The sequence below is a fragment of the Coregonus clupeaformis genome, chromosome 3 (assembly GCF_020615455.1).
Source record: "Coregonus clupeaformis isolate EN_2021a chromosome 3, ASM2061545v1, whole genome shotgun sequence".
Lineage (NCBI taxonomy): Eukaryota > Metazoa > Chordata > Actinopteri > Salmoniformes > Salmonidae > Coregonus > Coregonus clupeaformis.
The window spans coordinates 38,058,307-38,080,407 of record NC_059194.1 but is presented as its reverse complement, the minus strand read 5'-3'; the positions used below and the strand labels follow the sequence as shown (position 1 = coordinate 38,080,407).

Here is a 22,101-nt window from a genome sequence, read left to right as displayed (position 1 = left end):
GGTGTACTCCAATTTCGAGTCCCATAGCAAAGGGTCTGAATACTTATGTAAATAAGGTATTTATGTTTTATTTTTAATAATTTTGAAAACATTGCTAAAAACCTGTTTTCACTTTGTCATTATGGGGTATTGTGTGTAGATTGATGAGGATTTGTATTGATTTAATCTATTTTAGAATAAGGCTGTAATGTAACAAAATGTGGAAAAAGTCAAGGGGTTCTGAATACTTTCCTTGCAAAAGTATTCATCCCCCTTGGTGTTTTCCTATTTTGTTGCATTACAACCTGTAATTTAAAGGGATTTTTTTTGGGATTTCATGTAATGGACATACACAAAATAGTCCAAATTGGTGAAGTGAAATTAAAATAAATAACTTGTTTCAACAAATTATAGAAAATAAATAAAGGAAATGTGGTGCGTGCATATGTATTCACCCCCTTTGCTATTAAGCCCCTAAATAAGATCTGGTGCAACCAATTACCTTCAGAAGTCACATAATTAGTTAAATAAAGTCCACCTGTGTGCAATCTAAGTGTCACATGATCTGTCACATGATCTCAGTATATATAAACCTGTTCTGAAAGGACCCAGAGTCTGCAACACCGCTAAGCAAGGGGCACCACCAAGCAAGCAGCACCATGAAGACCAAGGAGCTCTCCAAACAGGTCAAGGACAAAGTTGTGGAGAAGTACAGATCAGGGTTGGGTTATAAAAATATCAGAAACTTTGAACATCTCACAGAGCACCATTAAATCCATTATTAAAAAATGGAAATAATATGGCACCACAACAAACCTGCCAAGAGAGGGCCGCCCACCAAAACCCACAGACCAGGCAAGTAGGACATTAATCAGAGAGGCAACAAAGAGACCAAAGATGAACCTGAAGGAGCTGCAAAGCTCCACAGCGGAGATTGGAGTTTCTGTCCATATGACCACTTTAAGCCATACACTCCACAGAGCTGGGCTTTACGGTTTAGTGGCCAGAAAATAGCCAATGCTTAAAGAAAAAAATAAGCAACCATGTTTGGTGTTCGCCAAAACCATGTGGGAGACTCCCCAAACATATGGAACTAAAATTGAGCTTTTTGGCCATCAAGGAAAACACTATGTCTGGCGCAAACCCAACACCTCTCATCACCCCGAAGAACACAATCCCCACAGTGAAGCATGGTGGTGGCAGCATCATGCTGTGGGGAATACAGGGAAATTCTTGAGGGAAACCTGTTTCAGTCTTCTAGAGATGTGAGACTGGGACGGAGGTTCACCTTACAGCAGGACAATGACCCCAAGCATACTGCTAAAGCAACACTTGAGTGGTTTAAGGGGAAACATTTAAATATCTTGGAATGGCCTAGTCGAAGCACAGACCTCAATCCAATTGAGAATCTGTGGTACGACTTAAAGATTGCTGTACATCAGCAGAACCAATCCAACTTGAAGGAGCTGGAGCAGTTTTGCCTTGAAGAATGGGCAAGACTCCCAGTGGCTAGATGTGCCAAGCTTATGGAGATATACCCCAAGAGACTTGTAGCTGTAATTGCTGCAAAAGGTGGCTCTACAAAGTATTGACTTTGGGGGGGTGAATAGTTATGCACGCTCCAGTTTTCTTTTTTTTGGTCTTATTTCTTGTTTGTTTCACAATAAAAAATATTTTGCATCTTCAAAGTGGTAGGCATGTTGTGTAAATCAAATGATACAAAACCCCCAACAATCAATTTTAATTCCAGGTTGTAAGGCAATAAAATAGGAAAAATGCCAAGGGGGTTGAATACTTTCGCAAGCCACTGTATGTATGAGAGTTTGTATATATGTGGTAGCTATGTTTCAGAAATATGGACTCAGGGATACATGATCTTCTAAGAGAGAACTCAGTTTCATAGTACTCCAAATGTACGATGATATCACACAAAGTGCATAGCGGGTAGCAGCCCTACCCTATGAGATGGTGAATAGCTCTAGACTCTATTGGGCGATCCACAGGACCTCCTAGACATCACAGGGCTACGAGGGGGTTTACCCACAATAACAACTTCACGCTTTACAGGCTGAAAGAACCAGAACCAGGGGATACAATCAGAAGAGTACTCACACATACACTCTCATCACACTGATCACGCACATGCATACGCGCACGCGCACGCGCATGCGCACGCACACACACATACACACACACACACACACACACACACACACACACACACACACACACACACACACACACACACACACACACACACACACACAGAGGCTGACAAACAAACACTCACAGAAAAGGACATAGCAGGGGATTACCAGGCAACAACTGGGGAACCAAATCTGGCATCAAAGTTGAGACTATTTCTATTATATTACAGTTGAAGTCAGAAGTTTACATACACTTAGGTTGGAGTCATTAAAACTCATTTTTCAACCACTCCACAAATTTCTTGTTAACAAACTATAGTAATTTTTCCAACAATAGTTTATTTCACTTATAATTGACTGTATCACAATTCCAGTGGGTCAGAAGTTTACATACACTAAGTTGACTGTGCCTTTAAACAGCTTGGAAAATTCCAGAAAATGATGTAGCTAATAGGCTAATAGGCTAATTGACATCATTTGAGTCAATTGAAGGTGTACCTGTGGATGAATTTCAAGACCTACCTTCAAACTCAGTGCCTCTTTGCTTGACATCATGGGAAAATCAAAAGAAATCATCCAAGACGTCAGAAAAACAATTGTAGACCTCCACAAGTCTGGTTCATCCTTGGGAGCAATTTCCAAACGCCTGAAGGTACCACTTTCATCTGTACAATCAATAGTACGCAAGTATAAACACCATGGGACCACACAGCCGTCATACCGCTCAGGAAGGAGACGCGTTCTGTCTCTTAGAGATGAACGTACTTTGGTGCGAAAAGTGCAAATCAATCCCAGAACAACAGCAAAGGACCTTGTGAAGATGCTGGAGGAAACAGGTGCAAAAGTATCTATATCCACAGTAAAACGAGTCCTATATCGACATAACCTGAAAGGCTGCTCATCAAGGAAGAAGCCACTGCTCCAAACCGCCATAAAAAAGCCAGACTACGGTTTGCAACTGCACATGGGGACAAAGATCGTACTTTTTGGAGAAATGTCCTCTGGTCTGATGAAACAAAAATAGAACTGTTTGGCCATAATGACCATCGTTATGTTTGGAGGAAAAAGGGGACTCTTGCAAGCCGACGAACACCATCCCAACCGTGAAGCACGGGGTGGCAGCAGCATGCTGTGAGGGTGCTTTGCTGCAGGAGGGACTGGTGCATTTCACAAAATAGATGGCATCATGAGGAAGGAAAAGTATGTGGATATATTGAAGCAACATCTCAAGACATCAGTCAGGAAGTTAAAGCTTGGTCGCAAATGGGTCTTCCAAATGGACAATGACCCCAAGCATACTTCCAAAGTTGTGGCAAAATGGCTTAAGGACAACAATGTCAAGGTATTGGAGTGGCCATCACAAAGCCCTGACCTCAATCCTATAGAAAAAGCGTGTGCGAGCAAGGAGGCCTACAAACCTGACTCCGTTACACCAGCTCTGTCAGGAGGAATGGGCCAAAATTCACCCAACTTATTGTGGGAAGCTTGTGGAAGGCTACCCGAAACATTTGACCCAAGTTAAACAATTTAAAGGCAATGCTACCAAATACTAATTGAGTGTATGTAAACTTCTGACCCACTGGGAATGTGATGAAAGAAATAAAAGCTGAAATAAATCATTCTCTCTACTATTATTCTGACATTTCACATTCTTATAATAAGGTGGTGATCCTAACTGACCTAAAACAGGGAAATCTTACTATGATTAAATGTCAGGAATTGTAAAAATCTGAGTTTAAATGTAATTGGCTAAGGTGTATGTAAACTTCCGACTTCAACTGTATATTGGGTGTTAAAGCAGATCACATCTATCTTACTGTGTAACTGATACGTTTTAAATGTAATCATCTACAGTATATTTGGTGTTCTCTGTCTCCCAGCTCTGAGTAAAGCAGCAGTATGTTTAGGCCGTCTGCCAGGGCTGAGACAGGAAAGCTTATAAAGGTCGTTTAGGGACAGTAAGAGTCAAATCTCTGCTAGGAGGAAACTGGCATGAGACCAGGAGACAAGTGTAAATAACAGAGTCCAAGTATACGAGGATCTCTGGGAGCCATGTTACTTATCAAGACTACATCTGATTAATGATCTGTTTTCAAACATACAGTGATTCATTTATCTAGACTAAGCACATTACAATAGTACTGTAGCATAATGCTGTATCTACGAACCAACCAATAGCAGTACTGACAAAAGAAGACAGTGTGAAGTAAAGTGAACTAAATCCTAAAGACAGTAACAGGTTAGTCCACAGAAAATAGGGTAAAGTAAGGTTTAAAGGAGTAGTCAGTAGTTATAACAGTCTGTTATTGTTAAAGAGGAGAATTGGGGGAAGGGGAGGGGTTAGTTGTCACAACATGATGTCACACAGGCACCTTTCCACTGGGCAGAAACTGAATCAACATTGCTTCCACGTCATTTCAACCCCCACAATCAATGTGATGATGTTGAATCAACGTGGAAAACTAATTGGATTTGCAAAAAGTCATCAAGGGCATTTCGTCTTTTTTTCAGGCAACTTTTAACCTAAATCTAAAGACTGTGAAATGTTTTGTTAATATTACGTTGAATTCACGTTAGTTGATAACTCAACCAAATGTAAATCAAAACTAGACTTTGAACTGACATCTGTGCCCAGTGGGTTATCTTTACCTTGACATTGGGGGACCTAGGCTCCAGGCGGGGGTATTGTTTGTTGTAGGGAGGGGGAGAGTGTGCCATCCACAGCAGTGGAGGGGTGGTGCAGGGGGAGACGAGGGGAGACAAGGGTTTGGGCGAGGTGGACGACGTGGGGAGGGTGGAGGTGGTGAACTGCTGGGGGGGACGGGAGGAGAGGCGCACAGAGGCCCCATGAGAAACATCGGCCTGGTGACAGAGACCAAAAGAAAAAGTGTGTTACAGGCTACGCAGACACACAGAAGACACACACACAAACACCATCTTATTTGTTATTTGCTGTCCCGCTGTTTGAAGTCAAACCTTTAAAAAATAAGAAATGCAGAACAAAGCACACCTACTTGAAATAAGGCTTTGAATAAATAATCTGAGGCAAACAAACCAGACATAATAATCTGGATAACCAGACAAACAATAATCTGTTTGTTGTAACAAATGTGGCTACACTAGGGCTCTTTGGAAAAAAGTTCAAATTTAAAATAATTAATGTAGGGTTAGTGGAAGCAAGCATGTTTTACCAGCAGAGTTAGGTTAGGACACACGGGTCACACCAGACATACGGTACATCACACTGGGAGGGCTTTACCTTGCCCTGTTCTGCCCAGTCTCTACACACAGTGGTAAAAGTATTATAAGGTGGGGCCATCTTCCTGCTCTCAACAGGCTCCTCCTCTATGAAGGGCTTGGGTAGCTCCTCCTCTGGCACTTGTCTGTAAAACACTTCCCCCTGGGAAGAACAGTCCCCCTTAGATTGGTCGCCCCCCGGAATGATGGACACCAGCTCCTCACAGAGGTCATCTTCCTGTTCCTGGTCCACTTCCTGGTCTTTAGTGGAGTCCTCCATAAACGGATTCATCTCTTTAACGGAGAGGCTGTCCTCCATAGAGATAAACTGATTAAGCTCTATTTTGTTTTTGCGTTGAGAAAGGTGGTCGGTGTGAGCAGGGTGGTCACTTTGAGACAGGGGGTAGCTTTGAGATGGGTGGTCACTGTGAGAGGTGCAGTCGCTGGGCTTGTACACCAACTGATTGATGGGACTGCAGATCTTTGGGGAGTAGGGCGACAGGGCCATTGGGTTTGGGTCTGAGAGTCGACAAAACTGTTTCTCCACTGGATTGTCTGAGAGGGGGTACAACTGTTTCTCCTGTTGTGAGTCTATAATGGGCTTGATACTGGTGTTGTTCTGAATCTGAGACAAGTCGACCACGCTGCCATACTTGGGACTTCCAAACATGGGAGAGGTGCCATTGGGTTTGGGTGTCCTCCTCAATGAGTTGAAGGAGATGCTGCCAGATGTGGTGTGGCGGGAGGGCAGCAGGGATGGGCTGGGTTCTGGGGAGCAGGGGTATGTGGGAGTCTTTGGAGAGATGATGGGGATGAAGTGGCCCTCTCTGAGGAAAGGGGTGAGGTTGCGTGATGTTGAGGGGACGGTCCCCAGGGTGGGTGCTGGGGAGGTGGATACCAGGTGGAGGCTGGGGGCTGGATAGGGGGAGGAGGACACAATGGTGCTGAGGGCCTCCAGGTCAGCTAGCAGGCTGCTGTTAGGGTAAGGGGGAGGAGTGGGGGCCGGAGTGATGGAAGGAGGCAGGCCCAGGATCAGGTTGATCCAATCATTGGTGATGGCCTGCAGGTGGGTGCTGTGGGAGGGGGATGGGGACAGGGAGGAGCGAGGTTTCCTGAAGGAGGGGGAGGGCGAAGGAGAACTGAAGCGAAGGTGAGTGGATGAAAGCTTGGGAGAGAAAGAGAGAGACAGTACAGAAACATATGGCTGAATAGAAACTGAGGGGAATGGCCAGGTGAGAAATGTATAGGTTAGAGACGATTGTCGTTTCTTAAATTGACACATAAAGAGATGGGTGCTAAAGATACAACGGTGTCACAGCCAGAGGCTTTACCTGGTATACAGTGTGACTAAACTAACACAGCCAAAACAAGTGCTAGCTAGCCTGCCCTGTTGTCGCCAAGTCTGTGGATGAAGTGTGAAATGTGAACTGGGCCTGGCACATCTCATTAGAGCAGCAGCAGCTGGTAGCTTGCCCACCCACAGAGGTCTCTATTAGGCACGTTAATGGAAACCAAGGCTTCCACAATGAATGTCATAGAACATTTTAGAACAATGCTTGTTCTTCTTGCTTGCCATCCCAAATACCCCCGCTCAACATATGGCCTGCCCTTGGAAACACACAGTACCAGTCAAAAGTTTGGACACATTACTCTTTCAAGGGTTTTCATTTATTTGTACTCTTTTCTACATTGTAGAATAATAGTGAAGACATCTCAACCAGCTTCACCTGGAATGCTTTTCCAAAAGTCTTGAAGGAGTTCCCACATATGCTGAGCACTTGTTGGCTGCTTTTCCTTCACTCTGCCGTCCAACTCATCCCAAACCATCTCAATTGGGTTGAGGTCGGGGGATTGTGGAGGCCAGGTCATCTGATGCAGCACTCCATCTCTCTCCTTCTTGGTAAAATAGCCCTTACACAGCCTGGAGGTGTGTTGGGTCATTGTCCTGTTAAAAAAACAAATGACAATCACACTAAGCCCAAACCAAATGGGATGGCATATCGCAGCAGAATGCTGTGGTAGCCATGCTGGTTAAGTGTGCTTTGAATTCTAAATAAATCACAGATAGTGTCACCAGCAAAGCACCCCCACACCATAACACCTCCTCCTTCATGCTTTACAGTGGGAAATACACATGCGGAGATCATCCGTTCACCCACACCGTGTCTCACAAAGTAACAGGGCGGTTGGAACCAAAAATCTTCCAATTTGGACTCCAGGCCAAAGGACACATTTCCACCGGTCTAATGTTCATTGCTCGTGTTTCTTGGCCCAAGCAGGTCTCTTCTTCTTATTGGTGTCCTTTAGTAGTGGTTTCTTTGCAGGAAAATCAACCATGAAGGCCTGATTCACACAGTCCCCTCTGAACAGTTGATGTTGAGATGTGTCTGTGAGTTGAACTCTGTGAAGCATTTATTTGGGCTGCATTTTCTGAGGCTGGTAACTCTAATGAACTTATCCTCTGCAGCAGAGGTAACTCTGGGTCTTCCATTCCTGTGGCGGTCCTCATGAGAGCCAGTTTCATCATAGCGCTGGATGGTTTTTGCGACTGCACTTGAAGAAACGTTCAAAATTCTTGAAATGTTCCGTATTGACTGACCTTCATGTCTTAAAGTGATGATGGACTGTCATTTCTCTTTGCTTATTTGAGCTGTTCTTGCCATAATATGGACTTGGTCTTTTGCCAAATAGGGCTATCTTCTGTATACCACCCCTACCTTGTCACAACACAACTGATTGGCTCAGACGCATTAAGAAGGAAAGAAATTCCACAAATTAACTTTTAAGAAGGAACACCTGTTAATTGAAATGCATTCCAGGTGACTACCTTATGAAGCTGGTTGAGAGAATGCCAAGAGTGTGCATGCTGTCATCAAGGCAAAGGGTGGCTATCTCAAATATAAAATAAATGTTGATTTGTTTAACACTTTTTTGGTTACTACATGATTCCATATGTGTTATTTCATAGTTTTGATGTCTTCACTATTATTCTACAATGTAAAAAATAGTAAAAATAAAGAAAAACCCTGGAATGAGTAGGTGTGTCCAACATTTTGACTGGTAGTGTAGATAAACTCTTAGGAAGTCACTGTGTGTGTACTGTGTATGTAATGTGTGTGTAGTGTGTACTGTGTGGGTTTGTCCAGGCTTGAGTTAGACTAAACCATACCGATTGGTGGCTGGTGTAAGAAACCCGATTTAACCAAAGCCCATGGTTTACCCATGCTCATGTGAGAGAGGGATCAGGCCTTAAAATGGAATTACATCTCAAGGGCAATTCAGTTTATCTCCCTGGCAGGCAAAGCTGTAACTGTGGCTAATCTAGAGAAGACATGAGCTTGAGGGCCTTTTGTTGTCTCTGGCACAGATTCAACAGAGATAGGGCTAATCCCATAGACAGACCAATTCTGTCCTAAGCGTTTCCTATTGTCACGCTAGGAGAGCTCCCCAATGCAATATAAGCATAACTGGACAGCCGAGAAGAACAACCATAGTTCAAAAAAGTTCTAACTTTGACAAAGTACTCTACTACACTTATTCAAAGCCAATCACTTCCTAAAAGACATATACAGTATATTAATTCATAAAACGGTAGATTGTAAATGCCAGGTGGACATATTGTGTGCCTCCCAAATGGCACTACTGGGAAAAAGTAATGCACTATACAGTGAATAGGGTGCTATTTGGGGTGCAGCCATGGTCTAGTAGTCAGGGGGTCATGTTATTTGGGGTCATCTTACCTTGGCCAAGCCCACAGGGTTTATCCTGTCAGCGGATAGGCTCTGAGGTAAAGAGGAAGGTTCTGGGTAGTGGTGGGTGGGGTTCTTGGCGGCGGGGGACTTCTCGACGTAGGACATGGGGAAGATGCCCTGCTTGTTGCTCTCTGGGATCTTCCCCTCATACCAGTTCTGGTCCACCTGCCTCAGCAGAATCACCCTCTCACCCTGTCATACACACACAGGCAGACACACAAAGGTAGAAATCTGTTTAATTCTAGACACTGAGGGGATGGGAATTATATACAACCCACTAGGCACACACTGGTTGAATCAACATTGTTCCCACGTCATTTCATTGAAATTACACTGAACCAACGTAGAATAGACATTTAATTGATGTCTGTGCCCAGTGGGAAAGTCTCACTATTTGACAGTCAAAGTTATGCAGCGACAACGGAGAGACTCTTGCCTTTTTCAGTGAGAGCTCCACATTGGTGTCAGCATTGAAGTTGTAGCGAGCCACTGCTTCACCAATCTCTCTGACCTGGGCTGGCGTGGGAAGTCTGGCTGGCTGGTGCTTCTTAAAGACAGGGATTTTCTAAAGAAAAAGAGAGAAAGATGGGCTGTGGGATTAGGATAAGGGACAAATATAAACTCAAAGTTATTCAATACTGTGCATTGAAAACTCACATTGAGACAGCCAGTAGAAGCGAGAGGAGAGAAAAGAGGAAGAGATGAGAATGAAAGAGGAGAGATGAGAGGGCCGACATTAACCTCCACATAGGAGATGGGGAAGATCCCAACCAGTCCATGGTGCTCTCCTTCATACCAGTTGTTGTCGATCGGTCTGATGATGTACACCATCTTCCCCTTCCTGAATGTCAGCTCCCTGCACAACACCTCAACCATTAGCATCATGTCTGAGGAATGTGTCATTGTTGTATTCATCTGAAATATTCATTTTGTATTGCATTTGATCTATACTTACTTCACCGTCTGTGCCTTGAAGTCATATACGGCTCTGGCTGACTGTTCCTGTTGAGGGCATGGAAAGGAACAATCAATCATGACATCTATCAGTGGTTCAGCGCAATTGTACAGTACAAGTGTTGAATATAATCAGAGACCAAATACACATGTTGTTGGCTTTACCTCTCTGACATCAGGGGTGTGGCGGCTCCCATCAGTGTAGGAGTGACTCCTGGAGGGTTCCTGGTCTGTGAGAGGGAGAGAGGGCCACAGTGAGTAACAGAGAGGAACAGTCCTTACAGACACTAAACATGCAAAGGAGGAGTCAGTGGCAAGGGGATGAGAGGAACAACAGGAGGTCTCATAACAAAATAATTTATACTGAACAAAAATATAAACGCAACATGTAAAGTGTTGGTCCCTTTTTTCATGAGCTGAAATGTTCCATATGCACAAAAAACATATTTCTCTCAAATGTTGTGCAGAAATGTGTTTACCTCCCTTGTTAGTGAGCATTACTCCTTTGCCAAGATAATCCATCCACCTGACAGGTGTGACATATCAAGAAGCTGATTAAACAGCATGATCATTACACAGGTGCACCTTGTGCTGGGGACAATAAAAGGCCACTCTAAAATGTGCAGTTTTGTCACACAACACAATGCCACAGATGTCTCAAGTTTTGAGGGAGCGTGCAATTGGCATGCTGACTGCAGGAATGTCCACCAGAGCTGTTGCCAGAGAATTGAATGTTAATTTCTCTACCATAAGCCGCCTCCAATGTTGTTTTCGAGAATTTGGCAGTACGTCCAACCGGCCTCGCAACCACAGACCACGTGTAACCATGCGAGCCCAGGACCTCCACATCTGGCTTCTTCACCTGAGACCAGCCACCCGGACAGCTGATGAAACTGAAGAGTATTTCTGTCTGTAATAAAGCCCTTTTGTGGGGAAAAACTAATTCTGATTGGCTGGGCCTGCTCCCCAGTGGGTGGGCCTGGCTCCCAAGTGGGTGGGCCTATGCCCTCCAGGCCCACCAATGGCTGCGCCCCTGCCCAGTCATATGAAATCCATAGATTAGGGCCTAATACATTTATTTAAATTGACTGATTTCCTAATATGTACTGTAACTCAGTAAAATCGTTGAAATTGTTGCATGTTGTGTTTATATTTTTGATCAGTATAGATTAATCAAAAGTAATCATAACAAAACAAAAAAAATGGATCTAACCTACTGTATGGTATGGGTACAGACTTTAGAAAATATAGAGCCATGTCCTGTTCTATTCTGTATTCCTTACAGTGCTCTTTAAGGTCAGTAGACCTGTGTCTACCTATATATGTAAGAAATAGGGTACCATTTGGGACGCAACCCAGGTCCATCACTATGAAGTCATCAGAGGTGAATCCCATACTACATACAGTGGGGAAAATAAGTATTTAGTCAGCCACCAATTGTGCAAGTTCTCCCACTTAAAAAGATGAGAGAGGCCTGTAATTTTCATCATAGGTACACGTCAACTATGACAGACAAAATGAGAAAGAAAAATCCAGAAAATCACATTGTAGGATTTTTTATGAATTTATTTGCAAATTATGGTGGAAAATAAGTATTTGGTCACCTACAAACAAGCAAGATTTCTGGCTCTCACAGACCTGTAACTTCTTCTTTAAGAGGCTCCTCTGTCCTCCACTCTTTACCTGTATTAATCACACCTGTTTGAACTTGTTATCAGTATAAAATACACCTGTCCACAACCTCAAACAGTCACACTCCAAACTCCACTATGGCCAAGACCAAAGAGCTGTCAAAGGACACCAGAAACAAAATTGTAGACCTGCACCAGGCTGGGAAGACTGAATCTGCAATAGGTAAGCAGCTTGGTTTGAAGAAATCAACTGTGGGAGCAATTATTAGGAAATGGAAGACATATAAGACCACTGATAATCTCCCTCGATCTGGGGCTCCACGCAAGATCTCACCCCGTGGGGTCAAAATGATCACAAGAACGGTGAGCAAAAATCCCAGAACCACACCTAGTGAATGACCTGCAGAGAGCTGGGACCAAAGTAACAAAGCCTACCATCAGTAACACACTACACTGCCAGGGACTCAAATCCTGCAGTGCCAGACGTGTCCCCTGCTTAAGCCAGTACATGTCCAGGCCCGTCTGAAGTTTGCTAGAGTGCATTTGGATGATCCAGAAGAGGATTGGGAGAATGTCATATGGTCAGATGAAACCAAAATATAACTTTTTGGTAAAAACTAAACTCGTCGTGTTTGGAGGACAAAGAATGCTGAGTTGCATCCAAAGAACACCATACCTACTGTGAAGCATGGGGGTGGAAACATCATGCTTTGGGGCTGTTTTTCTGCAAAGGGACCAGGACGACTGATCCGTGTAAAGGAAAGAATGAATGGGGCCCTGTATCGTGAGATTTTGAGTGAAAACCTCCTTCCATCAGCAAGGGCATTGAAGATGAAACGTGGCTGGGTCTTTCGGCATGACAATGATCCCAAACACACCGCCCGGGCAACGAAGGAGTGGCTTCGTAAGAAGCATTTCAAGGTCCTGGAGTGGCCTAGCCAGTCACCAGATCTCAACCCCATAGAAAATCTTTGGAGGGAGTTGAAAGTCCGTGTTGCCCAGCGACAGCCCCAAAACATCACTGCTCTAGAGGAGATCTGCATGGAGGAATGGGCCAAAATACCAGCAACAGTGTGTGAAAACCTTGTGAAGACTTACAGAAAACATTTGACCTGTGTCATTGCCAACAAAGGGTATATAACAAAGTATTGAGAAACTTTTGATATTGACCAAATACTTATTTTCCACCATAATTTGCAAATAAATTCATAAAAAATCCTACAATGTGATTTTCTGGATTTTTCTTTCTCATTTTGTCTGTCATAGTTGACGTGTACCTATGATGAAAATTACAGGCCTCTCTCATCTTTTTAAGTGGGAGAACTTGCACAATTGGTGGCTGACTAAATACTTTTTTCCCCCACTGTATCCAGTTATGTTGATGCACAGTATTTTCAGTAGCGAGCCTGTCACTTGCACCGTTTGTATTTGTATTTATTATGGATCCCCATTACTCTTCCTGGGGTCCAGCAAAATTAAGGCAGTTATACAATTTTACATTACATTCACAACAGATTTTACAACACATTAAGTGTGTGCCCTCAGGCCCCTACTCTACTACCACATATCTACAACACAAAATCCATCTGTACATGTGTGTATAGTGTGTATGTTATCGTGTATGTGTATGCATGTTTCTGTGCCTGTGTTTGTGTCTCTTCACCGTTCATCTCAATGACTCAAAACCTCCATCGAAACAAGAACATTTATATCCAGCAGGCAGACAGTACAACTAGACACCCAGGATGGAGAACAAGTATTTTTACTACAGTTTAGCTCTGGGTGCTGATGTGGTCTTGGTGGGGACTACTGCTGGACAATCTCTCTCTGCTTGGGATAGTTTGTTAAGTATACTTGACTCAGTGGTCCTGCAAATGGAGTTTCAATCATCAACCCAACAGCTATTTGATAGACATAATCTGCGCTGTGCCAAGACCACAGACAGGATACAGAGAGAAATAATCCTCCTACGTGCTATAAAGCAGCCACACAGATCGATATATCCATCTCTCCTCTGAGGAAAAACAGATGCACATTGTAGGAGAGGAGTATCTGTCTCTGTCTCTCCCCATACCAACATCCCACAGAACCCTTTTTAGACTGCCCACCTCAGCTGCTCTCAAGTCATGTCCCCTGCTATTTCTAATTAGCAGAATCTTTTAAAAACGAGACACAGACACACAAATGCATCTCTATAGAGTAGAGGGGGAGAGGGGGAGACAGGGTTCCTGTAGTGGGCATGTTTACTGAGCTGTGGACATAAACACTCACGCACGCAAATGCCTAAACACGCACACACACACTCACTCAAACAAATATAGACCTGTATGTATACATAAATGTACTGAATCTGTTAGTCATCCGACATCATACATGCTGAAGAAAACATCAAATAATGATGGCAAAATAACCAACACCAATATGACAAAAAAGTAATAACCTGCAAAGGATGAACACAATACAGAGTTTGGGGAGTTGGATGACTTGCTGGAGGGGAATCATGCATCCCGGACATTCCAGGAGATGGAACCACCGACAGATCACTACTCAAGCACAACTCCCACAAGACATGGGTGGAAAATGGTAGTGGTGCAGGTGACAGGAAAGAACTCAAAACTACACAATGACCAACAGGGTGAGAAAGAGGTGGGTCGGGGAGCATGGGGGGCTGGTGGATGTGTATATGAGGACCATCCACCTTCGTAGAAGTCTTCTTCACATACATGGCTGTTGTTGTTAGGGTCCATGTGATGGTATGAGGCACTGTGTGAGAGGCGGCTGTACTCGGGCTGGTAGCAGGCTGGGCTGGGTATGCCGTCAGGCTGAGGGGGGTAAGGCTGCTCCTGCTCCAGGCTCTTGGGCCCAGGGATGGGGCTGCGGCCCCGGCTGGGGCTGCCTCTGCACAGGGCCCTGAGGGAGGAACTCCTCTCCGGGATGTCTGGCAGCAGCTCGGCCAGGAGCCTGTGGAGAATGCTGTTGTCGGGCAGGCTCACCGTCCTCCTCTTGGCCCGGATGTGTTCATAGATTTCCCTCAGGGCCTCGTCAAGCACCTCGTACATGGAGCTCTTACAGCAGGGCGGGGGCCTGCTTCGGGTGGAGGCGGCCTGCCTGTGGCTGTGGGGAGGGGAGCCCCTCTTCCTCCTGAACGGTACGGGACTCACCAGGAAGGCCAGCTTGGACTGGACTGAGTCTGGGTCCTTGGCTGCCAGCTGCTTGGCCCTCTAGTGTTTGAGCATGGTGATGAAGCGTGTATAGGAGGCAGGGCATCAGCCCTTACAGTTGCTGACCAGGTGTTTTTGGTGGTTATGGTTATGATGACAGTGGTGGTAGTGATGGTGGCCTGAGCCATAAGCAGCACTCCACCAATCAGGCCTTTATGGTAGAGTGGCCAGACGGAAACCACTCCTCAGTAAAAGGCACATGACAGCCCGCTTGGAGTTTGCCAAAAGGCACCTAAAGGATTCAGACCATGAGAAACAAGATTCTCTGTTCTGATGAAACCAAGATTGAACTCTTTGGCCTGAATGCCAAGCGTCATGTCTGGAGGAAACCTGGCACCATACCTACGGTGAAGCATGGTGGTGGCAACATCATGATGTGGGGATGTTTTTCAGCAACAGGGACTGGGAGACTAGTCAGGATCGAGGGAAAAATGAACGGAGCAAAGTACAGAGAGCTCCTGATGAAAACCTGCTCCAGAGCGTTCAGGATCTCAGAATGGGGCGAAGGTTCACCTTCAATCAGGACAACGACCCTAAGCACACAGCCAAGACAAGGCAGGCGTGGCTTCGGGACAAGTCTCTGAATGTCCTTGAGTGGCCCAGCCAGAGCCCAGACTTGAACCCGATCGAACATCTCTGGAGCAACCTGAAAATAGCTGTGTAGCGACACTCCCCATCCAACCTGACAGAGCTTGAGAGGATCTGCAGAGAAGAATGTGAGAAACTCGCCAAATACAGCTGTGCCAAGCTTGTAGCGTCATACCCAAGAAGACTCAGGGCTGTAATCACTGCCAAAGGTGCTTCAACAAAGTACTGAGTAAAGGGTCTGAATACTAATGTAAATGTGATATCACTTTTTTTTTTTTATAAATTAGAAAAAATTAAAAAGAAACGGTTTTTGCTTTGTCTTTATGGGGTATTGTGTGTAGATTGATGAGGGGGAAAAAACAATTTAATAAATTTTAGAATAAGGCTGTAACGTAACAAAATGTTGAAAAAGTCATGGGGTCTGAATACTTTCCGAATGTACTGTAAGTATTTTCTCAGCTCTAACACACTAGTGAGGTTTAGAGGTGTATGTGTGTGTTGCTGGGCCCTACCTTTAGCTCTGGAGTGGGATGCAGGGGAGGAGCTTGCCACATGCTTGCGGAGGCCGCTGCTGTTATTGCTGCTGCGTGGGGGTTCAGAGGGCCGTCCTGAGGAGCTGGGGATGCTGCTCAGACAGCTGCTACGGGGGGGTTTTACAGGCCAGGAGGCTGGGCCGTGGCTAGTGGTGGTGGGCCCTGACAGGCTACTGGTCAGGTTGGTACTTCTGGGCGGCTCCACCGGCCAGACTGGGTGTCCATGGCTATGACTAGTGCTCCTAGGGGGCGCAATGGGCCAGGAGGCTGGGCCCTGGTGACTAGCTGGCCCTGACAGGCTGCTTGATGTACTCTGGCTGGTGGTCAGGCTGCTAGCTTGTCTGGGCTGCTCGGCCGCTGGCTCTGACTTCCTCCTCTTCCTGTAGTCACTGGCTGAGCTGTGGACCCAGAGAGATAGGTGAAGTCCTGAGTCTGTCACTGTTAGATGTCCTGAATTACAAACATCCCTTGTGCTTTGCTGGAAAAAAATGACATCCATTGTGGTATGGGTCAGATTGACCTGCACAGTTTAAACACACTCAAGACATTCAAAGAATCAAGTAACAACAGCCAAAACATTATTTTGTACACTCCAGCTTATATCAGCAATCCAATGTATGCATGCAAGTCAATCTGATCCAGTGGCTTCCAGTTCTCTTGAAACACACAGCTCCCCTCCAAGTCGGTCATGTCCAGTACAATCTTCTCTATTTCTTGGGGTAAAAAGAGCTCAAAAGCTGATTGTATATCATGGACTCGAGTGACAGCAAATCGTGTAGGCCCTGGAACAATTTTGATTACATTGGAAGCTGACAGTCTACCTTGACTTCGTTGTGGTGACGGTGACCATTCTATATTACCATCTTTAGACTTCCATGTCCTCTCTTCTCTGGATGATGGTTGTTGCATGCTCTCTCTCTCATCTGATGGAGGGGATGGTAAGGCATACTCCTCCTCTGAATCCTCTTCGACAAAGAAAAATTCACAGTCTGGATAATCAACAACATTGTCCTCTATCTCTGAAATGTCCTCTGTCTCTGAAACCTCTTCTTCTATTTCACTGTCACAGTCCAGAATTTGTGATAAGGCTTCATTGACTGAAAATCATTTGGAGCTCATTTTTGAGTGTCAGAGATCTGCTGCTATTGCACTAAGAAGGAGAAGCTTGGGAAAGCTCCTTTTCACCAAAACATAATTATAAATGTGCAACCAGAACCAGTCAAAACAAAATACATCAAAGACACTTGTTTATTTTGGACCTGTGCAAATATCTATACACATGAAGCCTCTGGTCAAAATGACCCACAACATCATGTTTATATTAGGGCTGTCAAAAATAGCGGCGTTAACGACGTTAATTAGTTGTTTGCTGTTAATTACGTCAATTTTTTTTAACGCATTTCACGCATGCGCAGTGTGACAAATTATTCAGGTCAGGAAAGTGGTTGGGAGCTAGAGCGAGATGGAGCAAGGTGAGCAAAGTGGGCCTATTGACGGATTCAAATATAAAAAGAATGATGATGGTACAGTTAACAAGTACAAGGTTATTTGCAAGATTTGTAAGGAGTTTCAATTTCACCGGAGCTGTTCAAGCTTGAAGTACCATGTCAACGCCAAACATGCGTTTGCTGGGCCGTCAGATTCAGCAAGTGGTTTGCGCCAGACCACGCTGAATGTTTGCAGGCAATTAACAAAATCAACCTCAGATAATTTGACCAACACAATAGCAAAATGGATTGCAAAGGATTGTAGACCCATTAGCATTGTAGAAGACTCAGGTTTCCTTGATGTTTTGCAAGTGGCGTCTCAAGGCTCATTCTATAAGCCACCGTCAAGAGCCACAGTTATGAAGAAAATCCACGAGCTCTATGAAAACGAAAAAAGAAAAAAGGAAAGAGGTCTTGGCTCAAGTAAATCATATCGCCCTGACAGGAGACCATTGGACATCAGTGAGTAACAACAATTACCTCGGGAGTAACTGCACATTTAATCAGTGACACGTGGGAACTGGAAGTCTTTTGCGCTGACTATATTAAAAACTGAGGAGCGTCATTTTGCGGAGGCTTGTAAAGAACAGTTCCTGTCTGTTGCACGTGAGTGGGACATCGTATGCATTTCAGAAAAAAATGGTTAGGATTCAGGTGTAATTGCAAATAGTGATTAATCATGATTAATCCACTGAAAATTCTGATTAATTTGATTAAAAATTTTAATCATTTGACAGCCCTAGTTTATATACAAAATCTACACAGACATTCCACAACACATCAGTGTGTCCACATTTTGCAGTTAGGTTCATGACCCTAAATGAGGAAAAGTCATTTAATTTCATGGAGTAAAAGAGAGATTAACTAGTATTTTAGACTACTCAAAAGTGGAAATGGGTCAAGTTGACCCGCAACATAATAGGAGGGTTAAATCAAGATCAAAACAGATCTAAATTACTTACATTTTTTATTTTTTTTTATACATCATCAACTTCAGTTTAGTGTTATTTTGCCCCACAACAACATGCCCGATAACGGGTCTTTAAAATGACCAGTAGTCCACTCACAAGCCAATCCTCCCCATGGGATGAAACATAACTCTCCAGTATGAAGCTGTGAAAGTGAGCCTCATCAACAACTCTTCTTCAGCTAACAGTTGGCTGCTGGCTGTACACATACAATTACAGTAGGCTATAAACCACATGAGGTTGGTGGCACCTTAATTGGGGAGGAGGGGCTCGTCGTAATGGCTGGAGCGGAATTAGTGGAATGGTATCAAATATATCAAACACACTCCATTCCAGCAATTATTATGAGCCGTCCTCCCCTCAGCAGCCTCCGTTGCTATAAACAGTGGTGTAGTGGTGCCTAGAGAAGTGGCTCTACTCTAATTTTGCCTAAAATTTCCTAAACAGCCCGCCGGGTGAAGGAAAGGTGTCCTGTGGAAAAAGTTATGTGAGAAACAGTGACATACAATCTGAATGACCTAAAATGATCAATCCCATATTGGTCTTTCACAGTCAGGCCAACCCAAGCTGTACTGTGCAAGTAAGATAATAGTAGGCCTGCTATTGAAACAGATAAATGAGGCTGTCAACTGAGTCAGAAATTCTAAGGTTTCAGATTTGTCCTTTTTCTTTCAGGTTTTTGCTCCCAAAGTCTCACAAAAACAAAAAAACAAAAAAACGTGGATGTTCTAAGTGCATAACACTGCTTAAACCACATCAATAGACCACTTTTGAGGTCTAGAAAATCTAAGAGATTGTTTTGTATAGTTCAAATCAAATCAAATGTATTGGTCACATACACATGGTTAGCAGATGTTTGTGCTTCTAGTTCCGACAGTGCAGCAATATCTAGCAAGTAATATCTAACAGTTCCACAACAAATACCTAATACACACAAATCTAAGTAAAGGAATGGAATAAGAATATATAAATATATGGATGAGCAATGACGTTATCAGAGTGGCATAGGCTAAGATGCAATAGATAGTATAGAATAGAATACAGTATATACATATGAGATGGGTAATAAAATATATGTAAACATTATTAAGATAGTATAGAATACAGCACATACATATGAGATGGGTAATGCAAGATATGTAAACCATATTAAAGTGGCATTATTAAAGTGACTAGTGTTCCATTTATTAAAGTGGCCAGTGATTTTCAAGTCTGTTTGTAGGCAGCAGCCTCTCTGTGCTAGTGATGGCTGTTTAACAGTCTGATGGACTTGAGATAGAAGCAATTTTTCAGTCTCTCGGTCCCAGCTTTGTTGCACCTGTACTGACCTCGCCTTCTGGATGATAGCGGGGTGAACAGGCAGTGGCTTGGGTGGTAATTGTCCTTGATTATCTTTTTGGCCTTCCTGTGACATCGGGTGCTGTAGGTGTCCTGGAGGGCAGGTAGTTTGCCCCCGGTGATGCGCTGTGCAGACTGCACCACCCTCTGGAGAGCCCTGCGGTTGTGGGCGGTGCAGTTGCCGTACCAGGCGGTGATACAATCAATTGTGCATCTGTAAAAGTTTGTGAGGGTTTTAGGTGACAGGCCAAATTTATTCAGCCTCCTAAGGTTGAAGAGATGCTGTTACGCCTTCTTTACCACACTGTCTGTGTGGGTGGACCATTTCAGTTTGTCAGTGATATGTATGCAGAGCAACTTAAAACTTTACACCTTCTCCACTGCTGTCCCGTCGATGTGGATAGGGGGGTACTCCCTCTGCTGTTTCCTGAAGTCCACGATCATCTCCTTTGTTTTGTTGACGTTGAGTGAGAGGTTATTTTCCTGACACCACACTCCGAGAGCTAAACATTCTGATCTGTTACATCAGCCTTATTAATTGATACAGCGTATACCTCCACTACAATACTTCGATACGCATGTGGGGATTTAAAAGTTAGTATTAGCAAAGTCCATTGAAGAATAAGTGGGTATACGGCGTATACCCTCCACTACACCACTGGCTATAATGTGTTATACAGTCCGCCCACTTGGAAGACAGGGAGTTGTGAGCTGTGAGGAGTCATGACAAGTGTGGATGGCCCTGGTGGGTCACAGTGGACAGGGTGGCTGTGGGGGGGGGGCTGAGATTCATGGCTTAGTTGACAGCACTCAAGGACACGGTTATTCCAGCTGTCCCACTCAAGGCACACCGCTCCATATATACACCAAGTAAGGTGCTGCCTGACCAACTTCACATAAAGCAAAGAATCTGGGCCATTTGGCTTTAGATGTGTCTCACAATTATTTGCTATAGACTGTTATAAAATCAATGGTAGTTTAATAGAGAGGGAAGTATCTGGCTTACCTTGATGGCCTGTCTGTGTTCCTGTCTGCAGAGGCTTGTTGGAAGGAACTCTGAAAGAGAGCAGAGAGCAGCTTGAATGCCCAGTGAACAGACAGACTGAAAACAAACAACAGAGCTCCTTCAGAAACATACTATACAGAGCACCCTCTGAGAACACAAGGCTTGCATGGGATAAGTGACAGGCTTTGCTGGATGACAACAAACCACCCCTCAATCCAACTTTGGACACATCCCTGAAATACTGAATTAATCACACTCCAACGTCAACCTATACATTCTTAGTTTGATTCTGTCATGATGAAAAGCTGGGTTTCTTTCCTTGTCAAAAACCAAGAGCGATGATTTACTTACGAGAGTTTCAATGTCGAACAAGGCAGGGAACTCCTTGTACGCCTGGCTGGAGAAGATGACCATTCCCCCTGCTTCTGAGGCAGCAGCCCTGTAATAGTTAATTTGTAGCCTCTCTCTCTCTGCCCAACAGAGCCCCGCTCATTTTTTTAACCCTCTTTAAAAGTAGCTCTGATGCCTGGTGCCAGGAATGCAGTGTCGCTGTGACAGATTGGTGACCGGTAAACATAAATACTGTTCTAGTGACAGCTACCTCACAGGCAAGCACGTCATTGGACGGCTAGGACCCCACATCTATCTCAGGTCCAGGAAGTTCTTTCTATGTATGGTTGATTATACAACATCCTAGCCTGGTCCCAGATCTGTTTGTGCTCTTGACAAATCCATTGCTCATTGTCAGCCAAACATGGCATGACAATGAGTTGGAATGAAAGCACAAACAGACGGGCTCTCGGATTAACATAATACTACCTCCAGCTATAACTTCTATTATAACTTCCTCCCAATAATAAAATAGACTATTCATCATATAATGCATTTAATGACCATGTAAATGAGGCTGGTGATTTGGACGGAGTCAGGCGCAGGAGGGTAAATCACAGAATAAATTGTTTATTCGGTAAGACAGCGGTATGCAGCAATGCGTAAAACACTCCAGTGAATCCCTCTGGGTGCTGGGGTGTGGGTGGCTGGATCCGGTCGCTCAGCTGGTCCCAAAGGGTCAGGTCCTCTCCTCTACAGATGTTGGACGACCTGGAGAACCCGATCCATCGCTTCGCCCAAGCTGGCTAGCATGTTGGAATGCTCCCGGACCCACTCCATGACTCCAGGCATATTCCCGTCTCCAGCTGACTCCATGCTGTCAGGTGTGTGATTCTGTGGCGGGTGATTTGGACGGAGTCAGGCGCAGGA

At 44.4% G+C, this 22,101-nt stretch overlaps 1 pseudogene; it reads right to left on the bottom strand.

Moving 5' to 3' along the window:
- The window catches only part of LOC121545559, a 61,500-nt pseudogene that overhangs the window by 3,175 nt on the left and 36,224 nt on the right, over positions 1-22,101 (bottom strand).